The 12607-nt window shown below is 38.6% G+C and overlaps 1 protein-coding gene across 1 annotated transcript in view; it reads right to left on the reverse strand.

The window, feature by feature from the left end:
• SPRED1 (sprouty related EVH1 domain containing 1) overlaps positions 1-12607 on the reverse strand; it is a 127515-nt gene that overhangs the window by 67905 nt on the left and 47003 nt on the right. The window lies entirely within an intron of this gene.

Raw genomic sequence — 12607 nt, forward strand, 5'->3', positions numbered from 1 at the left:
CAAAACAACAGTACCCGCCTGTAGGAAACCCTGGTGGCGTAGTGGTTAAGTGCTACGGCTGCTAACCAAAAGGTCGGCAGTTCAAATCCACCAGATGCTCCTTGAAAACTGTGGGGCAGTTCTACCCTGTCCTACAGGGTTGCTATGAGTCGGAATCGACTCGACGGCAACAGGTTTGGTTTTTGGTTTTGACCCACCTTTAACAAATGTAAACTGTGACAGGCACAAAATAAACACCATATAAGTAGTAATTTTAATTATCACAGCAAAGAATTTAAAATTTAAGAAATTGCCATCCTGGTAATCCAAAGCCAGGTTGTTGTTTTTGAGTGCCGCCAAATTGACTCCAACTCCTAGCAACTGTATATGACAGAGTAGAACTGCCCCCATAGTTTCCTAGGCTGAAATCTCTACAGGAACAGATTGCCAGGTCTATTCTCCCACGGAGCGGCTGAGTTTACATGGTTGACAACAATTCTCTATTACTGGGTCAAAATAATTCTTTATATAGGCATATCTCCTTTTATTGTGCTTCGTAGATATTGCCTTTCTTACAAATTGAAGGTTTCCAGCAAGCCTGGGTCGAACAAGTCTATTGGCACCATTTTTCCAACAGCATGTGCTCACTTCGTGTCTGTTATCACATTTTGGTAATTCTCACAATATGTCAACCTTTTTCATTATTACTTTATCTGCTACGGTGATCCGCGATCAATGGTCTTTGATGTTACTACTGTAATTGTTTTGGAATGCCACAAACCATACAAGACAGCGAACTTAATAAATGCTATGTGTGTTCTGACTGTGCCACTCACCCGCCATTCCCCAGTGTCTCTCCCTTTCCTTGGGCCTCCCTATTCCCTGAGACAAGACAATATTGAAATTAGGCCAATTAATAACCCTACAATGGCCTCTAAGTGTTCAAGTGAAAGGAAAGGTCACAGGTCTCACAGGTCTCTCACTTTAAATCAAAAGCTACAAATGATGCTTAGTGAAGATAAAATGTCAAAAGCCTTTTTAGGCCAAAAGCTAGGGTTACCGTGCCAAACAGTCAGCCAAGTTGTGACTGCAAAGGAAAAGTTCCTAAAGGAAATTAAAAGTGCTACAGCAGTGAACACAGAAACAATAAGAGAGCAAAACAGCCTTATTGCTGCTATGGAGAAAGTTGTAGTGGTCTGGATAGAACCAGACACAACATTCCATTAAGACAAAGCCTACTCCAGAGCAAGGTCCTAACTCTCTTCGATTCTGTGAAGGTAGAGAGAGGCGAGGAAGTTGCAGGAGAAAAGTTTGAAGCTAGCAGAGGTTGGTTAAAGAGGTTTAAGGAAAAAAGCCGTCTCTATGCAAGGTGAAACAGTGCTGATGTAGAAGCTACAGTAAGTTATCCAGAAGAGCTAGCTAAGATAACTGATAAAGGTGGCTGTAGTAAACAACTGATTTTCAGTGTAGACAAAACAGCCTTGTATTGGAAGAAGATGCCATCTTAGACTTTCACAGCCAGAGGGGAGAAGTCAACACCTGGCTTCAAAGCTTCAAAGGACAGGCTGATTCTCTTGTTAGGGACTTATGCAGCTGGTGACTTTAAGCTGCATTCTCAAAACCCTACGGCCCTTAAGAATTATGCTAAATCTATCCTGCCTGTGCTCTATAAATGGAACAACAAAGCCTGGATGACAGCACATCTGTTTACAACATGGTTTGATGAATATTTTAAAGTTCACTGTTGAGACTTCTGCTCTGAAAAAAAGGTTCCTTTCAAATTATTACTGCTCACTGACAATGCCCCCAGTCACCCAACGGCTCTGATGGAGATGTACAAGGAGATTAGTATTGTTTTCATGCCTGCTAAGACAATGTCCATCTGCAGCCCATGGAACAAGGAGTAATTTCAACTTTTAAACCTTATTATTTAAGAAATACATTTTGTAAGGCTATCACTGTCATAGCAATTCCTCTGGTGAATCTGGGCAAAGTAAAATGAAAACCTTGTGGAAAGGATTCAGCATTCTAGATGCCCTTAAGAACATTTGTGATTCATGGGATGAGGTCAAAACATTGACATTAACAGGAGTTTGGAAGAAGCTGATTCCAACCCTCATGGATGACTTTGAGAGGAGGAAGTAACTGATGATGTGACTGAATTGCTGCAGTCTCATGATAAAACTTTAACGGATGAGAGCTGCTTCTTACGGATGAGCAAAGAAAGTGGTTTTCTGAGATAAAACCTACGCTTGGTGAAGATACTGTGAACATTGTTGAAATGACAACAAAGGATTTAGAACATTACAGAAACTTAGCTGATAAAGCAGCAGCAAGGTTTGAGACGACTGGCTTCAATTCTGAAAGAAGTTCTGCTGCGTGTAAAATGCTGTCGAACAGTGTTGCATGCTACAGAGAGATCTTTCATGTAAGGAAGAGTTAATCAATGCGGCAAACTTTATTGTTTTAAGAAATTACCACAGCCACCCCAGCTTCAGCAACCACCACCCTGATCAGTCAGCAGCCATCAACATCAAGGCAAAACCCTCCACCAGCAAAAAGATTATGACTCGCTGAAGGCTCAGATGGCAGCATTTTTTCAAAGCATAATTTTTTAATTAAGGTATGTACGTTTTTCAAAGACAATGCTATTGCACACTTAACGTCCTACAGTATAGTGTAAACATAACTTTTATATGCACTGAGAAACAAAAAAAATCATGTGTCTCGATTTATTGTAATAGTTGCGTTATCATGGTGGTCTGAAACTGAACTCACAATATCTCTGACATATGCCTGTACAGAAGTTCTAAAAGTTTTTAGCTTTTACAGGTGACCATTCTATATAAAGAAGCCCTGGTGGCACAGTGGTTAAGTGCTTGGCTGCTAACTGAAAAGTCAGTAGTTTGAACCCAAAAAAATCCCACAGGAGAAAAGATGTGGCAGTCTGCTTCCATAAAGAATACAGCCTTGGAAACCCTGTGGGGCAGTTCTACTCAATCCTACAGGGTCACTATGAGTTGGAATCGAACTGATGGCAATGGGTTTTGTTTTTTTGTTTATCCCATATAAAAAAACAAACAAATTGCTATCGAGTCGATTTCGACTCATAATGACCCTATAGGACAGAGTGGAACTGCTGCCGCACAGGGTTTCCAAGGAGCGCCTGGTGGATTCGAACTGCTGACCTTTTGGTTGGCAGCCGTGGCTCTTAACCGCTATGCCACCAGATTTCCTATATATGTTTCTTATTTTTCAGTCATTCAGAGGTTCCTGTCTGGGCCCAATTCTGGCCATTCACCACCTCCAAGAACTGGTCAGAGGAGGTATGGGTACAAACAGGCAAGGATGGCCTAGGTACCAAACTGGAATCTTTTTCTCTTGGATGGGCTAAAGTAACTACCCTTACTGTAAATGTGACATACATCCCAAGAGGCCATGGGAGCTGCACTGCAACAGGTTTCTCTTTATGTGTGGCCTTGCCGGCCTTGGGTTTATAATTCTGCCAAAATGATTGGCTGAGCCACAATCTTGCAAGGGATTGATCAATTACCATGCAAACTGAATGACTTGTGGTCTAATGAGGGGGCTGGTCAGTTTGTGGTCTGGCTGGAGGCGGGGGGGGGGGGGCAGTGAGGAGCATACCTTGAATTTGAATATAAGGGTCGAACCCACAGAGGTTGAGGGAGGCCTCACCACATTACCATCAGGAAGAGCCTGGAGTAGAGCTTGTCCTTTGGATCCAGGGTCCCTGAGCTGAGCACCTCCCAGACCCAGAAGGGAGAGAGCTATAACACTGAAGACAGCACAAGACGTCTGAATGAACTGCAAGAACCATGGGGCTGGCAGGCAGCTGTTATGCGCTTTCTGGCCCATAGAAACACAAAGAACACTGAGTACCTTTGGGCAGGAGGTTTGCTGGTGGAGTGGGGTGCCTCAAGGCATTTGTTAGCAGAGCTAAAGAGCTACAGCACTTGCCCAGGCTAAGCAGAGGCCTAGAGGGGCCCAATGGTGGTGGCAAAGGCATAGAGAAAAGCCAGAGCTAAGAAGATGAGAGTTGTCTTGGTTGGAAGCTGTCCTGATTGACAAAGTGGATCCTGGTCCTGAGCTGAAGCCTGTTACTTTCCCAATAAACCACATAACTGTGAGTATGGTCTGTGACTTCTGTGTGAACATTACAACAAATTAACAAACCCAACAAAGAAGTAGAGTGCTGTTGGGGGTATAGCCAGGGTCAGAAATGGTGAAGAAAGCAGAGGTATGTCTAACCTCTGCTTCATGGGAACCAGCTTTGTGGTGATCCTGATTCTCTTCGCTCCTTGTGAATGCAGACAAGTTCTGATGTTAGGTTACAGGAGCTTTTTACAGTGGGAACCAGATTGGAGGGATACAATCAATACTAGACAAAGGTCACCAGGTTCCTAGAAGCATAGCACATTAACTTAAACATATCAAATTCAGATGAAATATTTGTGAATAGAACCTATGCATTTAAATCCTGATACACCTAAAATTCAGAGAAGTTACAAAATCACAAAAGTAGAACTTGGTTCAGAATCAGAACTCAAGTTCCCCAGTTCATTTAAGTATTTTTCCTATTGTCAGACCCTGATTCTTCCTTATAGCCTGATTATGTGATAAACTGGAAAAGTTAAGAATTTTATACAGAGTATCTAGGACTTGGAAGACCCAGTGAATTAAGTAGCCTAAGTGAGAAGCTCAAACTACCAGTATGTTTTGGGTTCAGATCATTAAGACATACTCTTATCTTCTTTGAAATCTTAATAGTTCTAACTCATAAATTATATAATGTTCCTCAGTCATACAGGTGATCACTATTTGCTCCAATGAATGCTACTCCACGGAATAATAGAAATGTAGACTTCAAAACAATGAGCATATTTATATTAACATATTTAGAGTTCTCTAATAATATCAAGGAACCCTGGTGGCACCATCCAACTCTGCCCTTTCTCTGAACAGAGTTGACTAGACTACAGGTAGGTAGCTTACCTAAGACCGGCCAATTAATGTAGTTGTCAATACCGTAGGAGAACCCATGTGGCCCACTGGAAAAGATGAGTAACTCTGTCTGTCTCAGAACTGTAGAACAGATTTAACTGCTACACCCTGATAAAAATTTGAGAAGGACTCATTAAGACATGCTCTAATGTGGAAGAATGGCCTGGCACAACTAGGAGGCAGTGGAAGGGGTATGGCAAAACAAAGACATTTGAGAAGCCAGATTAAAAAAAAAAAAAAATCTTATCAATTACAGAGATGAACACAGAGCAGATCCAAAGAAGTGACATGCTTTGTACATGGGTACACACAGAAAGAGAAACAGAGACCGAAACTAACACCAAGACTGAGATTACCAGCCTATGAGAAAGATTAGTACGTTGCTAAAGCTGCCTTCACATACTGAGAAAAGTTTTAGTTCCAGGCCAGATTTCAAGTTTTCTTTTAATCCAAAAAATCCACTCCATATTTCTTTTAATAAGCTCCCTTTTCTTTGAATTAGCTTTGATGAGTCTACTTCTTACAACTTAGGAACATAATTAGAATGAAATAACTTATGAACTGAATCAAAGAGGAGAGAATCTACGCCAATGCCAACCAAACTTCTCCCCACTGGTGGTAACAAACAGGACTAAGAAATGAAGTGTCTATTCTGCCCAAAATGATCTAGGACTCAAAAGACAGGTTAATTTTTCCATTTAACTATTTTGTTGAAAAAAATATTTACAACCAGACCACACCAGTGTTGACAGTTATTCTTCAAAATAAATGTAGCAGAAGCTTACTAGCACGTCTATTAAAAGGTTGAGCATAGAATCTTAATTTTGATCCTTTTACAATTTAATTCATGAAGTTTGTAGCTTCTTTAAAAAATATCCTTCATCTGTGCTCAGATATCCTGGGGAATATAGTTAAACCATACTAATTAAAAACACCATATAACTTTAGTCTACCAATGATAGATGATGCTTCGCCGATGATACATAAAGTAAATGGAAATCAAAAGCTTCTGCAATTTAGACAATTTGATTTTACAATTATATTATTTTCTGTTTTAAAAACAATATAAAAAATGTACATGTAAGATTATTACAGAAAATATAAAAACACTAGTTGTTATCTTAGAATGGTGCAATTGGATAATTTCCCTTCATCTCTCCCAGCTTGTTCTAAATGCTCTTATAATTAATATTTGTAAAGTATAAGTAATTTAAATAAAGAATTACTTTTTTAGATTTTGAAGGAAAAAAAAAAAAAGAATTGCATTTTAACTATCTTGGCTTTAGTCAATATAAATAAAAAACCCAACCTGTTACCATCAACTCTGACTCATAGCAATCCTACAGGACAGAGCAGAACTGCCCCCAGAGGGTTTCCAAAGAGGAGCTGATAGATTTGAACTGGTGACCTTTTGATTAACTGCCAAGTTCTTAACCACTGTGCCACCAGGGCTCCTTACTCAATAAACATTTTGAGGTGTTATTTCTAAGTGTTTGAATATGCTTTAAACAAAAGCATCCCTACCATAATTCCCCTCAATACCCCAATTTATTCTTCCTACTTTGTAAAAGCATCACAGAGAAAGGATGTGTCTTTTCTAGGAAAAGTGGTTAAAACAAAAATCTCCTTACTGGTCCAGATAATCACTGTTCTATGAATATTTTGTGAAATATTAAAGCTGTATAATTCACTGGTCATTTAATATAATAAAAGATGTTGTAAAGTTGGCCAGTAATTTACATAATTTTTTGAATCATGTTTTCAACTGTACCTAATAACTATTTCCCTTATCTATTCAAGTTGATCCTTTTAAATTATTTCAGTAGCTTGCAGAAACACATCTTTATCTCCCCTACCATAACTTTCATTACTTCATAAAGTATACTTTTAGCAACTCAGCTTTCAACTTCAAATTCTAAGACTGAAGTACTTATAAAATTCTTCAAGTTGTTCAATAAACGTGGTGTTTTGGCTTTTTTTTTTTTTTTTTTTGAGGGGGTATGGAGGGGTTACCAAGGTTAATATTTTCACGTGTGTTTTTAACTGCATGACCTCGATGAGTTCTAATTGTCCCTTTTTTCCAAATGAAAACGGTAACTTCTTTCTCTAAAACATTCAATTACTCCCAATGTCATTATAATGACACCTGTTACAAACCTTGACATAGTCTGGTAGTATATAAGCAATAGAAGCCTATTGTAGTAAATGCGGAAAAATTATATTTGCCACGATGGAAGTAAAATTTAAGTCTGTTTGTTTTGTTCCCTCTACAACCTTTAAAATTTTTAATGGGTATCCTATCTGCAATTTTTGTGATCTGCAATTTGTTAGTCTTTGAGACAACAGACATTAATAATAATGACTTACTTTTATTGTGAAAACTTGATAATTTCACTATTGAGCTTCTTCCAAATACTTAGCTGAAAGTATGTTACTAGTAACTTATCTAATAAGGAAAATCTGACAATAATTAGTGCTTTGCATCATTTGTTGAAATATCTCAAACTAAGACTCTCCTCACTTTGGAAGTAAACTCTGTAATAACCACTTTTAGAGAATTCTGGGAAGACAGCAGCATGAGTGGGTGTATGTTCCTGACTATCCCCACATGTACACCAAGAAGCATAATAAGAAATTTGTGCTCAGATTTCAACATATGAATCATGGGAATCCAAAAAAGAGATAAGATAGAAAGGGACAGAAAAAATATTTTTAGAAAGTATGCCAGAAAACTTTCCAAATCTGACAAATGAAATGAACCTACAAATACAAGACTCTCCACAAACTCCATTTAGGATGAAGTAACGAGATGCACACCAAGACACATTATAATCAAGCTCTTTAAACTGAAGACAAAGAGAGAATCCTGAAAGCTACAAGTGAAAAGCAAAGCCACAAAATTTCTTTATGATCCCTCTGTAATTCCTTCTTTTCTCCCACAAACTCCCTTCCTTTTATGCTTTAAGTAAGAATTATTAACCACAGATTATTACCAAATATCCATTATTCAAATCTTCCACTCACAACTTACATGATAGAAGCTTTTATAGATAACCAAGTCTCAGGCATCTGGAAAGCCTTCTAGGAGAACAAGATATCTAACTAAAATCTGAAAGATGAACGAGTCATTCACAAACTATCCCTTTAGAATCAATCATTCCAGGTTCCGGTAGATACTAGTGTCAACAACTTGCCATAGTGGCTAAGGTTAAAACAACTCTGCTTGCCCCCTGCCTTCAGGCGCCACTACAATCCATTTCCCGTGATTCCTGTATTGCCAGCAATGATGTTATGATTTCATATTCAAGTTTTCTACATCTATGTCAAAGAACAGAACTATAAATAGGAGTATTATTCATTATGAACAGAAGGTAGAAGAGAGTGAGCCAACATTAATACTAGAGTTCTTGATGAGATAAAAATATTACAATATAAGGAAAAAGACTAGGACTCTGAGCCAATAAAAAAAAGACAAATTCAACTACAGAAAACATTCTGACATAGAAAAAACACCATAACCAAGTCAAAAGACAAATAACATTGAGAAAAAAAAATCTATAGCACGTATGTATTGGTTTTCCCTTGTTGCCTTAACGAACTACCACAAACTTAGTAGCCTAAAGTAATACAAATATAAAACAAAACAATACAAATCTTGCAGTTCTGTGGGTCAAAAATCTGATAGGTCTCACTAGGCTAAAACCAAGGTGTTTGCAGGGTTGCATTTCTTTCTGGAGGCTCTAGAGGAGAACCTGGTTCCCGGTCTTTTTAAGCTCCTAGAGGAACCCACATTCCTTGCCTCATGCCCCCTCCTCCCCCAACCTTCCATCCTCAAAGCCAGAAAAACCGCATCTCTCTGACATCTCCCTCTGACAGTAGCGAAAGGTTCTCTGCTTTTAAAGACTCATGTGATTAGACTGGGCTCATCTGGAAAATCCAGGATAATCTCCCCATCTCAAAGTTGTAACCTGTATCACACCTGCCAAGACATTTCACAGTTTCTGAGAATTGGAACATAGACATCTCTAGGGGAGGGGGAGCACAACGCACACCATTCTGCACATATAACAGAAAAGAGAGGACATTTACTTTAAAATAACGCCAAAAATCAGTAAGACCAATAATCCAGAGGAAAAATAGGAAAAGTTCATGAATAGAACTCAAAGAAAAAAAAAAAAAAAACAAAAACCCCGAAATACACAAAAAGAAGCTCACCCTCACTTACAATAAGAGAGATGCAAATTAAACTACCAGCACAACTATCTTTCATCTATCAGGTTGGCAAATACGGAGACATTTCTTAGCACAGTCACAGGTGAAAGTGTGGAAGTGGAAATCATTATGACATCTTTGGGGAACCTTTGGAAGCATCTGTCAAAATTTTAAACGCACATATTCTTGATTCAGCAAATTCTACGTCTATGTATTTTCTTTTACTTGTATGAAAGTGTATCTCTATAAGCACAAAGAAGAGCACTGTTTATAACAACAACAACAACAAAAAGAATCAAAGCAACCTATTAGAGTCAAAAAAGAACTACTTAAATTATGGAACACCTATTCAACGGAATACTTCTGCAGCCACGGGGGAAAACTGAGAAGGCTATTTATATTTTCAAGCAAGGTAACCTCCAAATTTTACTGTTAAGTTTAAAATAAGGTGCCTAAGTATGTTTAATGTGCTACCATTTGTGGGGGAAAAAACACCTATGCACATATGCTTGTATATGAATAGAATCTTTAAACAGTAACACTAGTAACTATCTCTCTAGCAAAGAGAACAGGACAAAGGTTTAAGGGTAATTTTCTTTTCAATAAATACCCGTTCATATTTTTAAAATTTTGAACCATGTGTATTATCAATTCAAACATACACACACCAAACTCAAGCACGCACACACACCCCCTGAAAAACTATGATTTCAAAATGTTACCATATTTTTATGCAAACAATGCACACGTTCTACTTTTTTTTGCCAACCTTGCCCTTCCCCACCGAGGTTATTTTCATAAGCAGCTATGCCAATTTTTTTTACATGTTGCTGTAAGAAAAAATAAAGCATAGCACACTTACAAAAACATCTCATGGGGTATAGGCTTTGTTAGCAGACAACATAGAACACATGTTATTTGTGTGAAAATATGGCACTTGTCTCTAATAGAAGTTAGCAATTTTTATACATTTTTATATACATATCTTAGTCTGAACTTTCTAGAGGAGCAAAACCAGTGAGAAGTGCATATATATATATATATACACACACACACACACACACACACACAGTACATACAGAGAGAGAGAGAGAGAGATTTACTTTAAGGAAATGGCTCATGCAATTATGGGGACTGGCAGGTTCCAAATCTGTAGGTCAGTCAGCAGGCTGAAGACCTCCGGTAGTTCAGGGGATTGCAGGGTCTGGCAAATTCAAAACCTGTAGGTCAGGCAGCAGGTCAGATACACTGTGGAAGAGCAACCCGTCTAATGTCTGCCAAACCACTAAGAATCATAGTCTAGCCAAGTTAACACCTAACATTAACCATCACAATACCACAGTTTTAAGCCTTGTTCCCCCGTGTTGTCAAATCCTGACACAACACACCCCGGTCTCCTGAAAGAGCCAACAAAACCTCTGTTCCCATTTAGCCACATTTTATCAATTTATGGTTCTCCCTAGCCATACTGATTTGTTCAAATACAACTTAGTATCCAAGCCCTCCACAGATAATTCTACAGACTATTCCACAAATCTCATCATAAGCATGTATTTCTTCTAAAGATGCTGGGCTTGTTTTTTTAAAGTGGTTGCTTTGTGGAAATTATAGGGTAGATAGCAAATAAGGTCTCCCCTGAAGAAAGATGGCTGTTTTCGTATTAGATATACATAAAAAGAGCATGTCCTAAGAGGGGAGATGCAAACTTAGAAGGTGGACAAGCAAGAGGGAATTCCTGGAAGTCTCATTATGCTGGACCCACGTGTCAAGGAGGAAAGAGATGCTTGAGAGGGTTTGGGTGGTAGGAGAAAAATGACTTCCACCCTTGGAAAGCAGTCTTGGGTTTAGCAGAGAGGCATTCCTATACACCTTAGGAAACACCGATGATCTCTACTTAAATAATTCATATATAATTATAGTTCTTATTCTCCAGAAAAATCTTCCTTGGAATCTAAAGTGGGGTAGGTGTACTTTCTAAACACTTCCAACCTGTAAAGTGTAAGGGCAAGACTCAGATAACTGCTACTTGACAACTACCAATTAGAGTAAAAAAGGGACACCGTTCCATTTTTCACATTTAGGTTAGATATATGGTAATCTTTCTGTGCACCACTTATATAAGAATATGGAAGTTCATTTTTACCAGGTATGAAGGTAAAGATGTCTATTACTCTTGTTTCTCACTGCCTTTGGTAAAAGTATATTGCCTGGTCTTATCTGTGCTATCAGAAATATTAATGAAAGAACTGTCAGTTTATGACGGGGCTGAAGTAATACTCTCCTGATTGAACCATGGAAGTAGAAAGCATATACAATGAATGATCACCAAAGGAGAGGAAAAAAATCTCAGGGAACTGAATCGGGGAGATTCAGGTGGCTCTCCTAAGGAGATTCTTCTTTTTTTTTCCCTAAGAGAAAAGGGTATTTTCTTTCTTAAATTTTATTGTGCTTTAGGTGAAAGTTTACAGTGCAAATTAGTTTCTCATTGAAAATTTACACACAAATTACTTTATGACACTGGCTACAATCCCCGCCAACATGTCAGCACTTTCCCCCTTTCCCTTTACACACCAGGTACCCTGTGTCCATTCTTCCAATTTTCCTATCCCTTCTCATCGTTGCTTTTGGGCAGGTGTTGCCCATTTGGTCTCGTATACTTGATTCAGCTAAGAAGCATGTTCTTCACATGTGTTACTGTTTGTCTTACAGGCCTGTCTTATTTTTGGCTGAAAGGTGGACTTCAGGAATGGTTTTAGTTTGAATTGGCAGGATGTCTGGAGGCCACAGTTTCAGGGATTCCTACAGTCTCTGTCAGACCAGTAGGTCTGGTAGTTTGTTTTGTTTTGTTTCGTTTCATTTGCTGAATCTGAATTTTGTTCTTCATTTCTTTCCTGCTCTGTCTGGGACCCTCTTGTAATCCCTGTCAGAACGGTCGTGGTATCCAGGCATCATCTACTTCTTCTGGGCGTGTTAATTCCTCCATCAGTGTAACGAAATGGGTTCCACTAAGGGAATCAGCAGAATCCCTTACATTTAGCACCCACAATTTATGAATATGTTATCAAGTCCTTCTATAAGGTTTTATACAAGTAACCTAATTTAGAAAAGGTTAAGAGTGCTTACTTTTCAAAATGTACCTGGGGGCAGGTAGTCAGAATGCAGTTTTACATGCTGAGAGCACATATAACATCCTAGCGTCGAATGGGAAGAAACTGAGAAATAAGGGTAAACTGCCAACCCTGAACACCCAGGATGCCACATCATCAGGAGTCACACAACCAAGCTGGAGACACTAAAAAGATACTGAGCTAGTGGCAGGGCCCCCAGATAACCTCCTGAAAAAAGACAGTATCTCTACATAAAGTATTAAAATCCATCAATTTCTGAATGCTCC

Source organism: Elephas maximus, chromosome 10 (genome assembly GCF_024166365.1).
Source record: "Elephas maximus indicus isolate mEleMax1 chromosome 10, mEleMax1 primary haplotype, whole genome shotgun sequence".
Lineage (NCBI taxonomy): Eukaryota > Metazoa > Chordata > Mammalia > Proboscidea > Elephantidae > Elephas > Elephas maximus.